The following is a 9340-nucleotide window of genomic DNA, read 5'->3' on the forward strand; positions in this document are numbered from 1 at the left end:
CCCAGAGAACCTGACATTTGCTTGGGTTGGAAAGAGCTAACGGGCCTCCTCTGCTTCTCTTCAGCCTTCTCTCCAGGCTTCTCTAAAGCCTCTCCAGGGTCTTCATGGTCCCTGGGCCATGTGACTCTGACACTCCAGGCTCAGTTTCACCTCTGTGCCCTTGCCCATGCTCTTCCCCCTGCCTGGAACACCCTCCTTCTTCTTTTTCCATGATCAAAACCAACGTATTCTTGGTCAGCTCCTGGCAGAGGAATTGGCTTTGGAAAGTTACAGCTAGTTACACAGGTGGAATGGCTGCACAGTAGAGGAAGGTTAATGGGAGACTCTCAGGGAGCCGGGAATAGATGCAAGTGCCTATTCACCCAGCAACTATTTACTGAGCACCTACTATGTTCCAGGCACCGTGTGAGATGTTGGGGATAGAATGGTGAGCAAAACAAGGCATGATGCCAGCACAGTGTGTGTGAGGAGGGGAATGATACATTATTCAAATAAATGCACAAACATATACTCACAAACCGGGGACTATGATAAGGTATAACAGGAGTCCTGTTCTAGTCTGATGTTGGGGGAGGGGTCAAGGAAAGCTTCCTCCAAGGAAGTGTCCTTTGAGTTGAAATATAAAAGATGGATAGGAGTTCTAGATAAAGGGAAGCAGAAGGTCTTATACGGAGGGAATGACATGTACAAAGGCCCCCGAGGCCTTGCAGCTGAGCAGGGTTAGACCAGGGCTGAGGTTAAGTTGTCCAGAAAAGTTTGCTTGTCCCCCCCCCCGACCCCCCGTCTCCGTGGTCCTCAGGCTGGTGCTCCCCTCCCCAAAACCACGAAGCTTTAGGCTGGTACTGGACTTCTCTGTTTTGGGAAGTTAACCCCACCTCGAAGTTCTCAGCATCTTGGTTTATATGAGTCCTTCTCTGATAATTCAGCCTTAAGAATTTTCCTTTTCTCTGAATTTCTGATGCATTCGACTTCCTGGCTGAATGTTCAGGTTTGTGCAATGTCACGTTGTAGGAAGATGAGTGAGCTTTGCTGTCAGGTGTATGTGGATTTAATTCCTAGCCGTGTAACCTCTGACATGTTTCTTCTCTCTCCTGAGTCATGTTTTCTTTATTGACCCAATGGAAATCATGCTACATATCTTGCAAGTTAGTTTTAAGGATTAGATGTAACATTTGTAAGGTTTTGTTTCCTACGTGTTTCCACCACCTGACACAGTGCCTGGCACGTGGTAGTCACTCAAGAGTTACTTACTGAATGAATAAGAGGCTCAGGCACTATGGATTGTATTCAGAAGGTGTTCAAGGGGTAGGTGGTCTTCTTCTTTACTACTGACACCATCACCCAATCAAGCTGTTAGGCCAGGGCAGGTTGTTCAAAAATACCGAGGATTGACTTTATAAAATTCTGCCATTACTCACTTTGATCAAAGAGGGCAGCAGTTAGCATTCTTTACTTACTTATTTTCTTTAAAACGGAGATTGGCCTCCTTAAAAGGCACTCAGATCTTATCTCCAGCCATTCCTCCACACCCTCAGGGCTAGCTATCCCTGATAACTGGCTTGGAGCTTGAAAACCTGTAGTCTGGCCTTGTTTTTTTTCATACCTGTCTTGGTCTGAGTGGCCACTACCTGGGTACCATGGTTGTGAGCTGGCGGGGAGGTTCCGAGTGAGCTGTGACGGGGAAGCACCTGCTTTCAATGGGACCCTCCAAGCTACGTCCATTTGGTGTCCACCGTCTTTCTGGCTGAAGTTAGGGAAGTTGAAGAGAGGAGGGAGAGGCCTTGACAGTTTTACAAGCTACCCAAAGGGTAAATTATAAACGTACCAGGGTCTTGTTGGTATCTGTACTGTATAATCCCCAGAGACGGAGCAGAGAGCAGACACTGCTGCTTGTTCAAAACACAACAAAGTCTCCCACCCGTCCTTGATGCATTTTGGGAACAGATTCACTGTCTGTCTGCAAAGACCCATCTGCAGGTCTGGTGTGCAAACAGGGGAAGTCCCTTGGCTTAATGGTCCCTTGGCTTTGTGTTCCTGGACCTATCCTGGAGGCCCTCAGCTCTCCTAGCAAACAAATTCCAATTAGCAGAAAAGTAAAATAAATGCTATAGACGACTCCTGAGATGTTGCCAGCTGTTCTGGTCTCACAAAATGACCTGACCTGAAAGCTCCAAGTTCTGAGAACCATTCGTCGGCGTGGTATTTTTCTGGGCACTGCTTCAAACGGGCCGTGGTTGAAGACCAGGATGCTATTCTGGTGGCCTCTTGTGTGGGATAAAGTTTCCCATGGGCCCCTGGGGAGGGCTGGAACTCTCGGAGGGTGGGTGTTCTGAGCACCCCTCACCCACATGCCTGCATGACAGTGAGCAGGTCGGCACCTCTGAACTGAGTGGGGTGGAACCTTCCAGAGGCTGGCATGCACTCTGGATTCTGGGACACACTGGAGCTGAGCCAGACAAAACACCCAAGGAAAACTGCTGGAAGGGGTTAATGGGCTTGAGAGGAGGGTGTGGGGGAGACTGATTCATTAAATCCTAACTTTGAAGATCATAAATAGGATGTGAACTGGAATGGGATCACTGGTGAGTCTGATGCCAAGTGGGGCAAACAAGGCCTGGTCTTGTTTCTAAGGGTTTCTTGAGGCCCTGGGCACCTACCCGTCTGGGCACATGTTATCCTCAGGGCTGCTGGCAGGGACAAAGTGATAAGTCTTCATCACTGCCCTCAAAGAGTGGAAACCCCCCTGAGAAATAACATTGTCACATGTTGGAGCAAGGACCGCCCCCCCCCCCCCACAAGCCAAGCATCCCTGCCTACCTCTTGGCTTCCGCCGTCCCCTGCCCCTTGTCGCACACTCTGCTTTCTGTCACTGTAACGACGGGTTAGGCTCTCCCACCTCCAGGCCTTTGCCTCTGGTCCCCCCTCTACCTGAAGGCCTTTTGCTTCTCTTTTTCTTGGCTAACTTATGGTGATTGCTCAGACCCCAGCTCAGGCAGGACGTCTCCCCCAGACATGTCCACAGTACCACCAGGGCTGGATTCAAGGCTGACTCACCTGGGGAGTGAGCACCATCTCTGAAGGGGGATGGTGTTTGTGTGACCTGGCTTTCTAGGAGGCCAGTAAGGTGACGGCCCCACGGTGTTCACCGAGCATAATCAGAATCGCTTTTGCTCTGCAAAGCGTGGTCAGGAGGGGAGTGTCAGCGCCCCAAACACAGAGTGTGCCTAGCTTGGCAGGGTGTGTCTGCTGCATGCCCCTGTGGCTCTCTGACTAGGACCACCTGGCTTCTCATCTCACAAGATAGAAATAGGCTTCCTTGAGGTAGGGACTCCCTCTACCTGCTGACTGCTGACTGCTGAACCCCAAGGCATAGAACAGGGCCAGAGGCATGCAGTCCCTCAAACACTTCTGAATGAATAGCACGAGTGAATGAATTAATTCCAAGTACTCATGATAGAGGAGGAGGAGGAGAAGGAAAAAGAGGAGGGAGAGGGAGAGGAGGAGGAGGAAGGAGAAGGGGTGGGTACCACTGACCTCCTTTAGGATGCTAAGCCTTGGGTTTCTCATCTGTGGGCGGAGTTTGGGTACTGCCCCTCTGCAGAGACACGTTAACTGGGGTCTCCTGTAATAGGAACCCGTGACTCACCTCTGGATATGAATCTTCAGTTTGGGGATCAGGGTCCCATTTCGGCTTCTCATGCTTTTCCCTGCCTCCCTCTTCTTTCCTGGGTGACCCTTAGGAGCTAGGGCTCCTGACCCCCACTCCAAGAGCCTAAAACATGAAACCATCCCTGTCTCCCTTTATTGTATTACCTTTGATTCTCTGCTGCATTCCTTCATTCAACAAACATTCTTGGGGGACCCCCGCCACATTCTAGGTGCTGCACTAGGTGCTGGAGTCCCAGATGCAGCCCCTACTGTCTAGTATCTCAGGGTAGTGAGCACCAAGGAACTGATCATTAAGAAATTAGTATGGCCTGGGATGGACAGAGAGCTTCCAGGAGGAGGTGGCATTTCAGCTGGGTGGGTCTTGCAGGAAGACAGATGTGTAAACAGAGGCACGAGGAGAGAGTCATCCTCACGGAGACGAGGGGCATCACAGGAAAGGTCAGTGTAGTGGGGGGATGCAGTGGGGGTGATGGAGGCTGTGGATGGTAGGACTTGAGGTGGGGTCCCAGCTCAGGACAGCAGGATATATGTCCCTGAGCTCTTCAGAATAATCCTGTTGATGTTGGAAAACCAGGGAGGCTTAGGTGGGGATGTGTGTGGATTGTTGCTCCTGTTTGTTCTTGGGAGAATGTGGGGGGTTATGGGAGAAGGACCACCTTTCCCACTTTCTGTGCTCTGGGGTATTGACACTCCCCTGGTGACCATAGTTTGCAGAGCAAAAGCCTCTGTGACTCTAACCCTGCTTGGTGAACACTTTGGGGCAGTTGCCTTACTGGCCTCCTAGAAACCCAGATCACACAAACACCATATCTCTTCAAAGCTGGTCATCGGCCCCAGGTGAGTCAGACCTGAATCCAAGAACCAGCCAGCCCTGGGACTTTGCCCTGTCCTAGGCCAAATGATCCTTATCTTTCCCCCAAATTGGCTGTGGCCACTGGAAGAAATTGAGAGTAGCTGACTTTACAAGTAGTTGGGTTAGAAATGAAATGTATTAATCCCAAGCCTAGGCATGTGCCCAGGTAGTGACTCTTAAATTTTGCCTTTTAGAAGTTTAAAATTGAGGTCACCACTTAAAACATGAAAGCAGGAGTGAGATGTAGATTTTGTTTGTGTTCTCTTTTAAATCATTTCAAAGTTCCAGGCAACTTGACCTTTCTGGGCCTGTGTTCCCTTTCCTCCCTTCTCTGGCCCCTTCATTTCACATACAACAGATGTCAGAGGGGGCCCTTGTGTGTTTCCTGGCCTGCTCAAGCAGAAATCCAGTGCCTACAAGGTGAGGAGAGAGCTAGGATGCTGCCAGGCCCCTCCTCCCCTTTGCCAGGAGTCCCAGGACAGGGCATCCCTAGGACAGTCTTGCCTGGGGGACCCCAGCACACAGGCAGGGACTGAGAAACAAGAGTCTCTGTGCAGAAAGAGGTTTTAATATCCTCTGGGTTTTAATAGCTTTCTCTGAGATGGAAACTTGGGTTGAAATGATTTGCAGCTCTCCAGATTTTTCTGACCGTGTGTGTATTTGGCTTTATTTTTAGCTGCAGGGGTTCATTTCTTGCCAAAAAACCTGCTTAAATAAAACCAAAATTAATATTTTTACTTAATGGAAAGAGTTAGTCAGGACAGGCTTTGAACTGGAGACTCCCTATCTTGATTGGGAGTGCATCTTAAGGGTCTGGCTGTGGCTTTGACATCAACAAATAGGGCCTTTGAAACTGACAGAGAGAAGTGCCCTCAGGGGACCAGAGGAGGATGCAGGAAGAGCCTACTTTCGAGACCTCTCTGAGAAGCACTCTTCCTCACACAGGCTGCCCGCCTGCCCGCACCCTTCAGGTTTTCCAGGGCCATCTTCCCGGAAAGGTGGGATTCTGCTCACTCCCAGCCGTTTTCCTTAGGCTCTTCCCACCAAGTCTGATCCAGGTTTCTGCTTCCTCTGGATTCAGATAAAGCATACTGAGTCTCTTCTCCAGAATGGGCTAAGACCCAAATCAGCTGCCATCTCCAGGGAGCCCCTGACACCCTTCCCTGGGACAGGCTTCACCCCTCTTTGTGGCATACCAGCCGTGTCTGCCAGACTCGAATGCCATTCACCTGTTTCCTTTCCTGTCTTTTGTAACTCTGGCCCGAGTTCCTTCAGGGCCTCATTTATCTCCAGGTTCCTGTGAGCCTAGTACAATACTCGATAAACGATCATTGGACAGATGCTTATCTGACCCTAAGAACTGGGACCTGCCATTACCCCCTTTCTAAGGGAATAAGGCTCAGAAAGACATGGTCATTTGCCAGAACTTGCTCAGAGGACTTATTTATCTATTTTTTTAAAATTGCCCTCCATGTGGGTGGCAATTTTAGCTTCACGTATTCATCAAATACATATTGGGGGCCTGTCTCTTCTGGTTGCTTGGGCTACAGCAGTTATGGAACAAAGACCCTGCCTGCTCATGAGGTTTACATTCTAGTGGGGAGAGATAATCAATGAACAAACAAGGTCTGTATAATATGGCAGATGGTGGCTGGTGCTTTGAGCACAGTAAGGCTGGCCAGCGGATATAGGGAGTGCTTGGGGGAGGGATGTTGGGGGATCAGGGGAGGCACCCTGACCAGGTGATATTTGAAACCAGGTGAGGGAGGGAGCCCTGTGGCTACTGAAGAAAGAGTGTTCCAGCAGGGGCAGCTGCAAAGGCAAAGGCCCAGAGAGGATGGGTTGTTTGGGGTGAAGAAAAAGTAGGAAGGAGATGGGGTGCTGGTGTGGAACGAGTTGCCATTTCCCGAGATGGGGCCGATGGGAGGCCTAGGTGTGGATGAGGGCCGTTATTAGGAGCTTGGTTTTAGAATGGGTTGAATCTGAGATCTCTTATTAGACTTCCAGGTATAGATGTAGACTAAATGTAGACTGTTGGATATATGAGTCAAAGGTCATGGGAGTTCTGGCTTGGAGGTTGCAAAAATGTGGGAGCTGTCAGTTGTACAGATGGTATGAACGTCACATGCTGAATATGAATAAGAAGAGGACGAAGAACCCGCTGCTGACTAGACTGAGCACCATGGAGGTCATGGGTGACCTTGACGAGAGCTGCTTTGGTAGAGTGGAGGAGGGACATTAGGTCATCATAAGAACCTGTTGAGCTTGGTAATCATCATACCAATTTATAGGCTGGGATGGGAAGTGACTTGCCCAAGGTCACATAGTGACAGGGCAGTGACTTCATCCAGGTCCCATGTGCTGCATGCATGTTCATTTAAGTGTATCATGGCCACTTCCACGGGGGTTTTCTTGATCTGACCTTTGAGCTTCTGAGTTTTTCTAGAGGGGCTTTTGGGGTTTGGGGTGGTGATAACAAATGGGCTGGCAACCAGAAAGATTCAAGTTAGGGCAGGCCCCTCAGGCCTCTGCCCCCCACCCTTAATTCCTAAGGCCCTTTCCTCAAACATGGACATCATCAAAGTGTCATCAAAGTGCCCAGAGAGGCAGCAGATAACTGAGGAGGAGCTCAAAAAGACCCCCTGGAGGTGGATACTAAAGATCTCAGCAAACGAGGAAATGCTGAATCGCAAGAATCTTTTGGGTCCCTGGTTGTCTTCCTCTGATTAGTGCATTTGAGAATCTACAAGTACTCACCATCAGCAACACGGCAGTATATTATCTGTTTAGCTTCAGGGTTACAAAGTGCCTTTTTACATGTGCACTGTCTCATCGAATTAATCATTCTGATTAACCTCAGACTCAAAGTGTTGTGAGAAACCTCATGGATCATCAGGTTTTGTGGTTTCTAAGTTTTTTTCCTTCCACAGAAACCTTGCTGGGGAGCACAGGATGCTAAACAGATGATACTCTGTTATACTGCTGATAGTGATTACTTGTGGATTCTTACTACTAATCAGAGGACGTGTGTGAGTGATTGGAAAGGAAAGTGGGTAGTCAAGGAGATGTGGGGGTCAGTGGGGGATTATAAGGGGGCCCTCCCTCCTAGGGACAGTCCTCCTCTCTGATGCTTAGTAGCGCTGACAGTGGGGGTGGGGAGGTGCAGAAAGATTATGAACTCTTGCAATCAGTACAAATCTCATGGAAAGGTTTTGAGGCAGTCTGCTTTCTTGGGGGGCACCAATTTTCTTTTTCCCTCTGGGATGCAAAACTGCCCTCAGGGTATCTGATCTTCTGTTCCACAGGCGGAAAATGAGGACAATAACACCCACCTCATAGGGTTGCCATGAGGACAGAGTGAGATAACGTGTACACATTGCCTGGCACATCGGAGGGGTTCAATGCATGGTAGTTGTTACCCATGTGTTCTAGTTCCTCCCCTCTTCCCTAGACTTACTGATGTGATGCAGTGAAAGGCAAGGAGCTGAGGGTGAATTCGTGGGTGAGCAGCTAGAGATGCAAGAGAGCCTGGCTCTGCCCTCCTTGCAGAGGCTAAAATGCGGGCTGTCCACGGTGCACAGGAAGTGAGAATTGCTTAGTGGCTGAGCCAGGTGGGCTGGGGGATCTCCTTTATTGTGAGTACGCTGGCCTCAGAAAGGAACTTTCCTTTGCCATCCTGTGAGGATGACAACTGGGAAATAAACATCAGGTGACCATTAGACAAGCTGAATTGCAGACACCCCTCCTTCCTGATTTCTCGAGTGCTTCCATGGGAGTGGGCATCATTTTAACACTCCCAGACCCCTCTCTTCCTTAAGTCCAGGCCTGAAAGACAGGTGAGCCCAGGGTCTAGGCTTTTGTGCCTACCTAGGTCCTGCCTGCTGCTGTTAGAACAGCACCTTCTCTGGGGTTGACACTAACACTGATTTCTGCTTTCGGAGAAATTCATTCTGTCTACTGGTCAGGTGTACCTCAGTTATCCTCACCGTTCTTCTAAAGACCATACCTTAAGCCAGCAAAATCATTCTACAGGGCCTTCGAGAGACAGGTATGGGGCAATGTGTGTGTGGTGGGGGGAGAGGTAGTATCTCATCCACTAGATGGCTGAATCAACTCCTACATCATGGAGAGGATCTGTACTGCTCTCGACAGGATGCTAAGATGGGCAGAATCTGAAGTCTTCAGTTGGGGTACATTAATCCAGTTAAGGGATCCTTGCTCCCAAACCTAGCCAAACTCAGCCTTCCAGCCCACTGGTAGGAAAGTCCAACAAACAGTTTGGAGTAGAAAGGTCTGGATTTGATTGAAGATAGTTGGATGGGAGGTGGAAGGAGAGGGTGAGTGGCAGGGGCCAGCTCATGGGTGTTTTATCCCTCTTTGAATACTCCGATGAACAGCAGATGTGCAATTTCTGGACACACTAGTAAGCTGCACTGGAAGCAGAATCCTGTTGGCATCAAAATTGGTTTTTGTTCAAAACTTATGCTGCTTGTGGTCTACATTACCATGGGTTGGGGGGCGCAGGCAGCACACAATTATTTCTGGAAGGGATGTGCCTTGTTTTCGCAAGCTCTTATTATTCCTCCCCCAATAAAAAAAAATTATTGAAAGGAAGGAAAGATAATTCTATAGATCTATACATTTGTACCTGGATCCTAAGGGGTGTGATGTATTTAAGAGGGCCCCACATATATTTATATATCTATGTGCCAATAATATAAGTATACAGGTCTTCCCTGGTGGCGCAGTGGTTGAGAGTCCACCTGCCGATGCAGGGGACGCGGGTTCATGCCCCGGTCTGGGAAGATCCCACATGCC

General features: G+C 49.3%; 2 protein-coding genes across 22 annotated transcripts in view; one reads left to right on the forward strand and one right to left on the reverse strand.

The window, feature by feature from the left end:
* Window positions 1-9340, reverse strand: part of SYN3 (synapsin III) — a 462808-nt gene that overhangs the window by 283813 nt on the left and 169655 nt on the right. The window lies entirely within an intron of this gene.
* The window catches only part of TIMP3 (TIMP metallopeptidase inhibitor 3), a 54294-nt gene that overhangs the window by 30485 nt on the left and 14469 nt on the right, over window positions 1-9340 (forward strand). The gene's annotated exons all lie outside the window — the stretch shown is intronic.

This window comes from Physeter macrocephalus, chromosome 6, assembly GCF_002837175.3.
Source record: "Physeter macrocephalus isolate SW-GA chromosome 6, ASM283717v5, whole genome shotgun sequence".
NCBI classification, from domain to species: Eukaryota; Metazoa; Chordata; class Mammalia; order Artiodactyla; family Physeteridae; genus Physeter; species Physeter macrocephalus.